The sequence below is a fragment of the Mastomys coucha genome, unplaced genomic scaffold (assembly GCF_008632895.1).
Source record: "Mastomys coucha isolate ucsf_1 unplaced genomic scaffold, UCSF_Mcou_1 pScaffold20, whole genome shotgun sequence".
Classification (NCBI taxonomy): Eukaryota; Metazoa; Chordata; class Mammalia; order Rodentia; family Muridae; genus Mastomys; species Mastomys coucha.
The window spans coordinates 73,090,264-73,103,008 of NW_022196903.1; positions in this window are offsets into that span (position 1 = coordinate 73,090,264).

Consider the following 12,745-nt stretch of genomic DNA (forward strand, 5'->3'; position numbering starts at 1 on the left):
TTCAGAAGATAATTCACATTAAATAATCTGATATACTTTTGGGGGATTTAAATTCAATTAATTTTCATGTACAGAATGATATATAAACATAAATGTGCCTAAAAAAATGTTCACTATGTTATAATGTTGAATTTAAAAATAAATCTGTATAAATGTTATAAAAAAAAAAAAGACAGAAACAGCATTATTATAGATCTATCCAGGTGTGGTTCAAAGTAATTTTGAACTTTGGACTTATTGTGAATCAATGAAGTCATGGAACTTATAGAAATATTACAATCTGGATTGCCTATTTAATGTAGTTATTAAATATTTAAGGTTGTTTTCCCCTCTATATCCTAATAATTTTAAAGATTTTATTTCTAGTAAATCTATATTAAAAGATGTTGCCTTTGAAAAATGGCTAAAAGACATACATAATTTCTTTGTCTCTGCCCAGTATAAAAAGCTAAAACTTTAAATTTCTCAGGGTAAGGTAACTATTAAAGCCTCAGATACATCAAAAAGAAAAAATATGTTGCTTATTTCAAGTTAGTTTTGGCTAAGACCTCATCTTAAGCTCACCATAGACTTAATCCTTTAATAGAAATTAACTGGTGAGACAAATAGCCTTCCAATATCAGAAAAGGTTTATCACTTGTTGTCAATTGTGCTCAATTACAATCATGTTTAGTTTTTTTGCCCACAGCAATTCTTTGGCAAAAGAGCATTAATGTAAATGCAACTTCTCTCATATTCTAAATAAAGTTTAATATCCTATTATGAAGCTGTAGTATATTAATAAAAACTATGATAATTTCATTCTAGGAACAATTATATTGGTTATTGCAAAATATTAATTGATATTTGGTTTATTACTTAGTAAAGATTTTTAGACAAAAAATGATATTTCTCCAAAGTAAACAAATTGTTTTAATTTGTTTATTTACATACTTCTATATTTCTTATAGACTTATGTATACACCCAGTAACAATAAATTACCTCTTTAGCCCTTTTATGAAAAATTTTATAAGTCACATGTTTTAGTCTCATGATTTCCTCCATGTCAGCACAAATAATCAAACTGTGTGCTGTAGTTTCTATTTATCAAGTATTAAAATTAAGCCTTATTTTGTATATTGATATATGGATATATATATATATATATTAGCTATCTATTACTTATGATATTTAGACATTTTAAAATATAATTTTGATTTCAAAATTAAAATTAAAATATACACATGTGACTCTTCTTTCTCAGGCCTTCAAGTTGCTGTTGCCTTAACATAAACGAAATATGATTTGGTCATTGTCTATATTATATTTTTATATTTAATGTTCCTAATCAGATTAAAACAGATTATGGAACTGACTATTATAGTCAAGCATTTAAGATATTTCTCAACAATTTAATGTTACCCATATTTCAAAAATAATTTATAATTCTCAGAGACAATATTTACTCAATGTGCACTTTACGCTTTGAGAATTACATTTTTTAATATTATAAGGAGGGGGAATATTCAGTCCACTACAAAGTTACCTCCAAAAGCATATTTTGTTTTTTAATTATGTTGAATAATATTTCATTTTTTGCCTCTTCTAAGGCATGCCTCACTTTTTGCTTGTTTTTAAAGACATGTTGCCTTTTGCTTGTCTTAATGTATATATTTTCTTTTTTTGTAGTCTGATGCTAAAGGTCAGTCTGCTGTGGATCACCATTGGCGTCCACACATGTTCAGTTTTTATGCCATGATAGAATGGGGTGTCACTCCACTTACTAACACATTTATTCTTAACCCCACCTTGATCTGGAGAAGGGGCTCCGTTTGTGTTGGAACACAATGGCTGCCTAATACATCATTTTTTCAAGTGGATACAGACACAAAATCTTTTTATAAGCATGTTTTTATTGCCAAGAATATTGGCTGAACATTTTTACTGGGCAGCAAAGCTTGCTTGGCTAAAATGGACTCCACCTTTTTCTAAGAGTCAACAGTAGCTTTCCTCTACACCTAGAGGCCAAGCCTTGGTCCTAAACATTGCTTATTTGCAACTAAGGTGCCTGAGACATCTTCAAGTTAACATTACTTTTAAACTTTTAAGTTTTTATCTCAAGCAAACTCATTCCTGGAGTACAAAGATAGTCAAAATTCACTCACTCTTGGAGCCCTATTTATCTAAGAAGTAAGCTCAGTCCCAGAGTGCCCAGATACTTTAGCTCAATCTCGGAGCTTCTAACATGAAAGTTACTTATTGACAACTAAATTAAAGGCCTATTGAAGGCAAAGCTATTAAGAAGGCTCCTAGCTTTGGAGCTACTATTTCACAACTCAATTAGGTGTCTATGCCCAGCTGCCCATCAGCACACCAGCACTGCTTCACATGGACTTCAGGAAAGGTGGACTCCAGAAAGACTGTGGCAGTTCCTGGACTTTGCAAGCGATAAAGGCATGACTTGCCATTGGAGGCACGGACGGGGTGCATTTTAAAAATCTGTCTCTTTGGCTAGGGCTCTTGTGGAATCAACCTAAGACAGAGGCATGTGCCAAGTGGCTGTGTTGTTTGAAAAAATACCTAATAAACCCAGTTTGCAGTGTCAAACTAGCAGCACATGACCTTGATGACGGGTAAGATGCCGTTCAGTGGAATATTATCCACAGATTATATCCTTCAAAGCACCATAAGAATTCCCGTGCAAGACTGGGTATGCCTTTGACCTGGGAAAAACCCATGTTTTATACAAAGAAAAGGGGGAGATGTTGGGAACCAAGCACTCCACCCCCCACCCTGGGAAACTGCTGACCTTTATCCTGGTTGAACACCCGGAACTGTTTATGTGGAAACAGCATTCCGAGAAAACCCAAAAGATGTCTCAGGCCTGCAGTCGTCATCTTCCCCAGATGCCTTTTCCTCTTTCTGTGCCTCAATCAGATCCCCCTCAGCCCTTCCCTATTTCCTCTTTCTGGCCTTCAGCCTTCATTAAACAGACCTTGACAACCACTTGCTTGGTCTCATTCCTTCTTTCTCGCCCATTCTCTTTACAGGCATGGTCCCCCTCGACCCCTCTCCCCAAATAACTGAGTCCCATGGGATGGGATATAGCAGTGAGGGATGAGGAACTAGGGGTAGCCACTGGAGGGTCCCAGACACCAGGGAAGCAAGAGGCTCCCAAAAGCCCAAGAAGATGACTTTAGCAGAAATAGGCAGCAAATGAGAGATAGAACATGTAGAGACCACTTCTAGTAGATAGTCATGGCCCCCAGTCAAAGAATGGGGACACCCACCTATCAAATAGTTTTTATCCCAGAAATGTTCCTGTCCAAAGGAAAGACAGGGACAAAGAAAGGAGCAGAGACTGAAGGAAGGGTCATTTGGGAATCACCCCACCAGGGGATCCATCCTGTCTGCAGACATGAAACCCTGACACTGTTGCTGTTGCCAAGAGGAACCTGGTATGGCTGTTCCCTGGGAGGCTCTGCCAGCACCTGACTAACACAAATGTAGATGCTAGAGCAAATCATCAGACAGAGCTTGAGGACCCTGGTGGGGGAGCTAGGGGAAGGACTGGAGTAGCAGAGGAGGGTTGAAACCCCATAGGAAGAACAATGTCAGCTAGCTTGACCACTCAGTGCTCCCAGGGACTAGACCACTAACCAAGAAATGTACAGAAAGAGATTCATGTCTACAAATACATATGTAGCAGAGGATGGCCTTGTCTGACATCAGTGGGAGGGGAGGCCCTTGGTCCTGAGGAGGTTTGATGCCCCAGCAAAGGGAGATGCTGGAGCAATGGGGTAGAAATGGGTGGGTGGGCGAACACCTTCACAGAAGCGAAGGGAAGGGGGAGAGAGCATATGTGGGATGAGGGTTGGTGGGTGGATAACTGGGAAGGCAGATATCACTTGAGATGTAAACAAATGGAATAATTAATTTTAAAAAAGATATAAAGATATAAAATCTATAGCATATATAGAACTTATAAAATATAAAAATAAAAAAGATATAAATAAATAAAGAAGTTCCAGAGGTGATGGATGACTCAGGAAAAAGTATTCCAGATGCAACAGAACTAATGCATTCATGAACTCACAAATTCTGGGACAACATGTTAATGCTTTCACTGGATTGAGCCAACTGCAATCCTAGCACTGAGACAAGGGAAGTTTACACTGGGTCCAAACACTAACTAAAAGCTACTTCATATTGATACTTGCTGTCAAAGGGAAAATCAGTTTTCTTCTGTGGAATCTGACTGGGTATGTCCACCACATTCTAGGGCAGACTCCAAGTCTTGGGAATTTGATCAAGAAAAAGTTAACTTCCTGTTCTTTCTGTTTTTATTTTCCACTATGGCATTTTTCCTTGGGGTTTGTTTGTTTGTTTGCTTGTTGTTTGTTTTAATTCTAATATTTTTCATTTTGTGAGGTTTTATTTTTATTTTTTAAAGAGAAAAAAACAGAGAAAGTGAGAATTTGGATGAAGTTAAGTGGTTAAGGAAGTAGGGAGGATCTAAGTTGTGTAGGGAGGATCTGAGCTGTGTAGGGAGAAGAGGGAGAGATGATCATATTATATTGGATGAAATAAAATAAGCAAGTATCTGGCTGCTGGTGGCACACTCTTTTAATCCCAGCACTTGGGAGGCAGAAGCAGGTGGAATTTTGAGTTCAAGGCCAGCCTGGTCTACAGAGTGAGTTCCCGGAGAGCCAGGGCTACACAGAGAAATCCTGTCTCAAAAATAATAATAATAAGCAAGTAAACTGGAATAACTGATAATGTTGGAGATTGGACTTCAGACAGAAGTTAGAGGCATATGGTGAAGAACAGAGGATAAGGAAAAAGACAGAAAATTGGAGGAAGAACTCCAGGCCCAGGAAAGTGAAGAGGAAGGAAGAAAGTAGGCACACCAGAGGCAATGGAAAAAAGAAGATATAGGGACATGAGGATGAGATATTTAGGGATAATTTCTGAATGTAGTAAGGTCCTAATTGCTATTCTTCACTGCCTCAAGGGAAGCAATCTGTAACAATCAGAACATCTGTCCACCAACATCATCCCCATTAGCTACCAGAATCTCTCACTTTCGAAGAGACCCATGAGCAAGGAGGGGACAGCAGTAGCAGAGGGAGAAGAAGGTGCCATCCAATTGTAGTGGGGTCTTATGATTAGAGACAATCAAAGAAGACAGAGCACTCTGGGCCCAGCCTCACCAATACCCACTTAATATATAACCCCAGACTTCTTAGAGGTTATCTATGTGTTCCTAAAGACCTATCAAATAGATGTTAGAGACAATAAACTGTGCCTGTTTAGAGCCAAGATGATATATAACCTAGAAAGTCCCATGTTCTCCTTTCATGCCTAAATGGAAACAATACCCACCGTAAATCCAGACTACATCATTATTTACAAAAGAAAATTCTTTATACTTTAACATTGTTGTAAAGTACATCCTATGACCCATGTTTAAAGGGAGAGGGTTTGAAAAATCTTTGGAGAATGATACAACAGCTGCTAACTCCTATATATACCGTTTAAAGACACTTTATTGAGACTCTGCCTTAAAAAACCTAAATATTTATTTATACTTCTACTATCATTTGCAAAAATAAATAATGTTGAGCATTATTCATTGCCATATAATGAGGTTATTATAATTTCATTTGTTTGTGATTTTATCTGCAAGATCATTTCATATAAGAAGAATTGCTGGATTTAAAAGTATAATAATTTTAATCAATTTGCTATAATAAACTCTACAGAAAATGGGCATGTATATATGTATATATGTACATACATGTATACATACATATATATATATATATATATATATAGTCTTCTTATCAATACTTAGATATTAATTATCAATTTTTATCTCACTAAAATTGGGACAAAGTATCATGTTATTAAGTTCCTGGTGGTTGATAATCTGATAGGTTCTTTAATTTGCATTTCTCATACTGTAAACAGAGTAGGATTAAACACATTTTTGTATATTTAATAGCTATTTGTTTTTACTTTATGGTGCAATTTTATGTCCTTAAGTTATTTCTCTTAGATTATTCATGTTTTTTTATTTTTATTTTTTACAGACTCATTGTACATTAAGGACATTAGCAATTAGTCCAGAATATGAGTTGACATTTTTCCCTTAAAGGAATGTTTTTTAGATATTTTATTATTATCATTTTAGATGATAATATAATTATATCATCTATCTCTCTCCCCTCTGCAAAAGCATCCTGTAGGTCCCTCCTTGCTTTGTTTTAAATTCATGTGGTCTTTATTTGAAGAACCCTAGAATTTTTAGTAATAATTATAAAGATCTTTCTCAAAATTCTAAAATAATTATCCCACATCTGTTATAATATTTTTGTTTTAACATTTCTTAGTATCAAAAGGGGACAAAAGACAAATGCCCATTGTGATCTGAATACATTTAATAATACAAGTAATTGGATACAAGTAATTGGAATTAGCCATTAACTTTCATTTTGTGTGAATGAGAGTAATGTGGCAAGGTTGACTTTCAAGGGAGGTATGCATTCACTGGTATAAGACAGAGGCTCAGAAGAGAGATCAGTCTGGGAAATGAAGCTGGGTATTTTTAGCTACAAATTATAACAGGAGCCTTGAAAATGGAAGGGAATCTGTGAGTAGTATTAAGCTTTAAAGAGCCTGGGTGTATCAGGTAAATAAAGATCTCTGCAAAATACATAGAGAAGTAACCAGAGAAAAGAAGAGAAAAAGAGTGTTCTGTAGAATACAGCCTAACAGTGTTTCAAGAAAAGGAAGAAATAAAATGGAAACCTATAACTAAAAGCTCAAAAAAAACCTAAAGGTCTGAAAATTGCTGTCCTGTTTTTCTGCAATTATTGTTTTCTTCTTGATTAGTATATCACATGTGATCTCTCTAGTGCCCAGAGCCTCATTCTTCAAGTTTGAACTGCAATGCTTGAATAAGACTAGAGGGTAGTAGTCTAAAGAATGGGACCCCTAAGACCTCCTTCCACTCCCTTTTGGGAAAACTTACCCTCCATTGAGCAGAGAAGAGGAAAGGTCATGATGAGGAGTGTGCTGATTATTATTATTGGGTTCATGTTGGAAGGAAGATGATGGCTTGGGATGTTGTAAAAGACTGCCGCTGCCTCCCTTTATAAAGCTGGAGAACAGGAAGAGACCTCTAACATAGGCACAAAGAGGAAGTGCCCTTTTTTTTTTTCCAAAAACCAGATGTATGATAATGTGGGAAGTACAGACTGCCCAGCTATCTAGCTATAGCTGAGTCAGATAGTGTCCCTCCCTTATTACTTCTTCCTTGTGTGCAAGTGTACATGATGTACTTTTCTGGTCCTTCAGAAATTTCTTTCTCTATACTAAGTGGGAAATGTCTGCTCACTCTAGGATTCAGAAATGAGAACTGTGACTCTGAACTGGAAGGACTCCAGAGAAGAAACATGTAACATGAAGGTTTCCTGCACAGCTTATTCCAATGCTGGAAAATTCTCCAGTTTGAGTCATAGGAAAGGAATAGTTTTAAGCCTAACCATCTACATGCAACTCCCCAGGCTCCTGTCTTCCAACTTCTCCATCTACCCTACTTAGAAAGTTCTACCTCTTATCATTCTGGAAGTCTGAAGTATCTGGAGGTTCCAGCAAGTCTTACAGTTGAGGAGTTCAAAGGTTAAGTAAGAAATGAGGGTAGTTCTTCAGAGACATTTCCAGTAAGCTCCTTCTAGGGATCTGAGCATTTTCTGGGTATTTCCTGTCTTCAGCCTTGTCTCATATAACATACTGCTGTTTACCCCAGGGAAATGAAATAGACTGGTCCCAACCTCTCTCTGAACTTCATCTCCATTTTAGAAAAAACTTCTAGAAGAATATCCCACCCTTGAGACCTCCTCCCGTCTCAGAGAGATTTACTTCCTTTATGATACTGCCATATCTGGTGGAGTGCATTCTCCTATACCCATTCTAGTTGGTACCAGGCCCTGTTACATTTCTTTTCCAGGTGACCTTGATTTCGTGTAGCTCTGTTGTCTGAGCTTTATTTAAAAGTAGTAACCATTAAGGTCTTTTCTGTCTCCTTGCTGGCCTTGTCGACTGTGCGGATTTGGTGTGTGCCATATTCTAAGACTTTAACACACAGGGCTCTCGCTTTTCTTCTGTATACCTTTCACATATCACATGCTAAAAACAACTCTGGGAAGCATGTATAATAATTATCTTTTCTTCAAATGAAGTAAGTTCAGAAAGATACAGTAGTATATACAAGGTCACACAGCAGCTAGCATGTTGTAAAGAATGTAAACTCTATGATTGTCTGCAACAATGTTATATATGAGAAAAATTAAATCATATCTTCACTAAGTAGGTGGGCATTACTGAAGATTATACTAGTCTGAACAAGCTAACTCAGACCCAGGAAGACAAATACTACTTGTTCACTCTTATTTGTGAATTCTCCTATTATCCTATTTCAAATTATCCTATTAAAAATTTATAATTTTTATAGGTAGTGGGATTTTTCCAACCCTTGAGAAATGGGTTAATTTTTAACTATGTTTTAGTCCAAAGGCAAACAGGACATCAAAGCCTAAGGGGTACCAATCAGAAAGTCATATTTTATCTAAAACAGAGACCAAACTCATTTTTCTGCTTGAACAAGCAGAGTTCTTTCTTTGTTTTTTTTTTTTTTTTAAAAAAACAAAAGTAGATTACGATGCTGATATAGAAAAATAGGGAAATGTCTCCGAAGTAAAATGATTCCAGTTGCTGCTGGAAATTTTTACCTTTCCTGTTCATAAGCTTATTGTGAGTGACACAAACCCAACTATGTATCTTAATTCCATCGTGGTTGATAATTTGCCATGAAACTTGGGGATCACAGTATGTGCCCCAAGTTAAGTCTGGCTCCCTGTCCTCCATAAGCCAATTAAAAGACACAAATTAGACATGGAAAGCAGTAAAAGAAACTGACAAAATGTGTCAATCAAGAAAAAGCCTTAATAATATTTACCTCAGGCATCCTTTAGCCTCCTTGTTGCCATCCCTTTTCTACCTCTGTGTTTGACCTAATGTCCTTGTGATTGTCAAGTGAAATCTTTTGAACTCTATTAACTTAACAGACTACCAGCTTCTACCAACCCAAAAGCTGAGAGTGTCATCAGGTAGCATCTGAGGGTTACTACACAGAGTACCCTGCTCTGAGGTGACCAAGATCTCTGAGGTTTCCACCAATGTGTTTGAAAAGTGTCTTCATTCATCCCCTTCTTTGTTTTGCTTCTATAAAAATGTCATAAAATTGCTACCTCATTGAAACCTGGCATTTGGGGAAACCTAAATCTGTGTTCAGAGGCTCTGATCACTCATTTTTACACTATAATAAATGGTCTCTTTCCACCTACAGTAGATAGGCATGGCTCTCCATCAAGGGATGGGGCTACACATCCATTTCAAAGTTTTTAACCAAGAAATGTTCCTGTCCAAAGGAAAAACAGAGACAAAAAGTGAAGCAGAGACTGGAAGAAGAGCCATCTGAGCACCACCCCACCTGGGGTTCCATCCTGCTTGCAGACACCAAACCTGACACTGTTGCCCTTGCCAAGAGGCACTTGGTGACAGGAACCTGGTATGGCTGCTCCTTGGGAGGTTCAGCCAGCAACTGGCCAAAACAGATGTGGATGCTTGGAGTCAACTATTAGACTGAGCTCAGGGACCCTGGTGGGGGAGCTGGCAGAAGGACTGGGGGAGCACAGAGGGATTGCAACTCCATAGGAAGAACATCAGCTGGCCAGACTACCCAGTGATCCCAGGGACTAGATCATCAACCAAGGAGTGTACAAGAAGGGATCTATGGCTCTAGATATGTAGGTAGCAGAAGATGGCCTTGTCTAACATCAATGGGAGTTAAGGCCCTTGGTCCTGTGAAGGTTTGATGCCCTAGCATAGGGGGATGCTGGAGGGGTGGGATGGGAGTGGGTATAGGGGGGAGAACCCTCATAGAGGCAAAGGGGAGGGAGGAGAGGGAGGTTGTGGGATGGGGCTCTTGTGGATGGGTAAATGGGAAGTGGGATATCATATGAGATGTAAATGAATGGAATGATTAATAAAGAAAAAGGGTCTCTTTTATTCCTTTGAGATGAGAGCTGTTTCTTCCATTAATACATACAAACCACACACACATACCACCACCACGACCACCACCAAATGACTCTCATTTTATCTGTATTACTTCTATCCTTGTATTCTATAAATCCTATCTATAAGCACAGACAAAAAATATTTCAAAACATTGTCAAATAAGTCCCAAACATTAGAAAACTACTCTAACATAAAACTGTATACCCAAGTCATATCAAGAATGTGCTATAATTTTTAAACTAAATTAACTAAATAGATCAATTTACTAAATAGATCAATAGATCTTTCTTGGTTGCTGTTCTATTGCTGTGAATTGGTACGATGATCAAGGCAACTTATACAAGGAAGCATTTAACTGGGGATTTGCTTACAGTTTGAAAATGTGTAAAATATGGCAGCAGGCAGGGATAGATTTGTGTTGAGCAGTAGCTAAGAGATCACATCTCATTTATAAGTTCAGACAGAAAGAGAGCAAGACTAGGTCTGGCTTGAGCTTTTGAAACCTCAAAGCGACAGTGACATACCCCTTCCAACAAGGCTACACCTCTTATTCCTTCCAAAGCAGATCCACTAATAGGGAGCCAAACATTCAAATACATAAGCCTATGGGGGCCACTCTCATTCAAACCACCAACATCCACTTGCTGGCTCCCAAATGCTTCTAGCCACATCATAATGAAAAATGCATTTAATCCAACTTCAAATGTCTCTATAGTTTTAAGCACTCACAACACTGCTTCAATGTTCAAAATCTAAAGTCTTTTTTTTTTTTTGAGACTCAAGGCAATATCTTAACCCAGTATAAAATCAAAATACAGATTATATACTTCCAATATACAATGGCACAGAATATACATTATCATTACAAAAGGGAAGAAAGAGGAAGTAGTGAGGAAATACTGAACCAAAGAAAGATCAAAAAGAAGCAGAGCAAATTCTAAATATCTCTATCCCTAACATAATTAGATACTTCTTCTCATCTCTCTCTCTTTTCAATTTTTTTGCCTGCAGCATACTTCTTTCTGTCTTAAGCTGATTTGATAGCCTGTCTGCAACTTTCCTTTGCAGGTATCCCACAGCTCTGACATTTCCAACATCTTGGGGTCTCCAACACAATCTAGGCTAACCTTTACAGCTTTATGCAATGGCCTCTCTGAACTACCATTCAGGGACTCCACACTACACACCTACTCTCAGCACCTTTCCTTAATCTCAGAGGAATCTAATCCCACCATGGCACACCTACCAGAAGACCAGGAAGACCATCTGCCTGTAGACTATCCTTACTCTCATGATTCTCTTGGACAGACACCCTTGTAGGGAGAAGAAAATGGAGATCAACAAGGTTGGGGCTATCTCTAGGATGTGACAGAGACCTGGGTCAGGGGAAGGCCCCAGAGAGTCTATCGCGGTGACCCTAGCAGAGATTCATAGCATTGGAGGATATCAAGCCTTAAATGGCCACCTCCTGTAGCCAGGCAGGATTCCTAGTAGATGAATAAGGACACCCACAAAACCTTTGACCCAAAATTTATCCTACCAACAAGATGTGAAGGAACAAAGATGGAGCAAAGACTGAGGAAATGACCAACTTATGACTGGCCCAACTTGAGATCCATCGCATGGACAAGAACAAATCACTAGCACTATTAATGATATTTTGTTATGCTTACAGACAAGAGACTAGCATAATTGTCCTCTGAGAAGCTCCACCCAGCAGCCAATGGAAACAGATGCAGAGACCCATAACAAAACTTTAGACTGAGCTCTGGAAGTCTTGTGGAACACTCAGGCAAGGGTTGAGGGACCTGAAGTGGATATGAACTCCACGAGAAGATAAACAGATTCAACTAAGCTAGATCCTTGTGGGCTTCCAGAGACTGAACCATCAACCAAAGAGCTAGCATTGGCTAGACCTAGGCCTCCTGAACATGTAGTAAATATGCAGCTTGTCTTCAAGGGGGTCCCCTAACAACTGAATGAGGGACGGTCCCTGAATCTGCATCCTGTATGTAGACCCCATTCTCCTAACTGGACTGCCTTGTCTCACTTCAGAGGGAGAGGATGTACCAAGTCCTGCAGATACTTGATGTGCCCGGGTGGGGTGACACCCAGGGGGCCTTCCCCTTTTCATAGAAGAAGGGAAATGGGTAATGTGGGAAAGAACTGTGGGAGGGAGGACTAGGAGGAGAGTGGGGCTGGATATTGGGATATAAGATGAATAAATAAATTAATGAAAAAATGACAGGTTGATCAATGGAATTGAATCAAAGACCCACATAAATTCACACACAAGATTTTTGACAAATAAGACAGAAATACACAAAGGGGGGCATTTTTAACAAATGGTGTTGGCCTAACTAGATGTCTTAAGGTAGAAGAATTAAAATAGATCCATATCTATCACTCTGCACAAAACTCGAGTTCAGATGAATCGAAGACCTCAACATTAAATCAGATACACTAAACATGATAGAATAGAAATTAGGGAATAGCCTTGAGTGCATTGATACAAGAGACAACTATCTGAACAAAATACCAATAGGTCAGGAACTAAGACTGACAATTAATAAATAAGACTTCATGAAACTGAAAGGCTTCTATAAGCAAAGCACATTC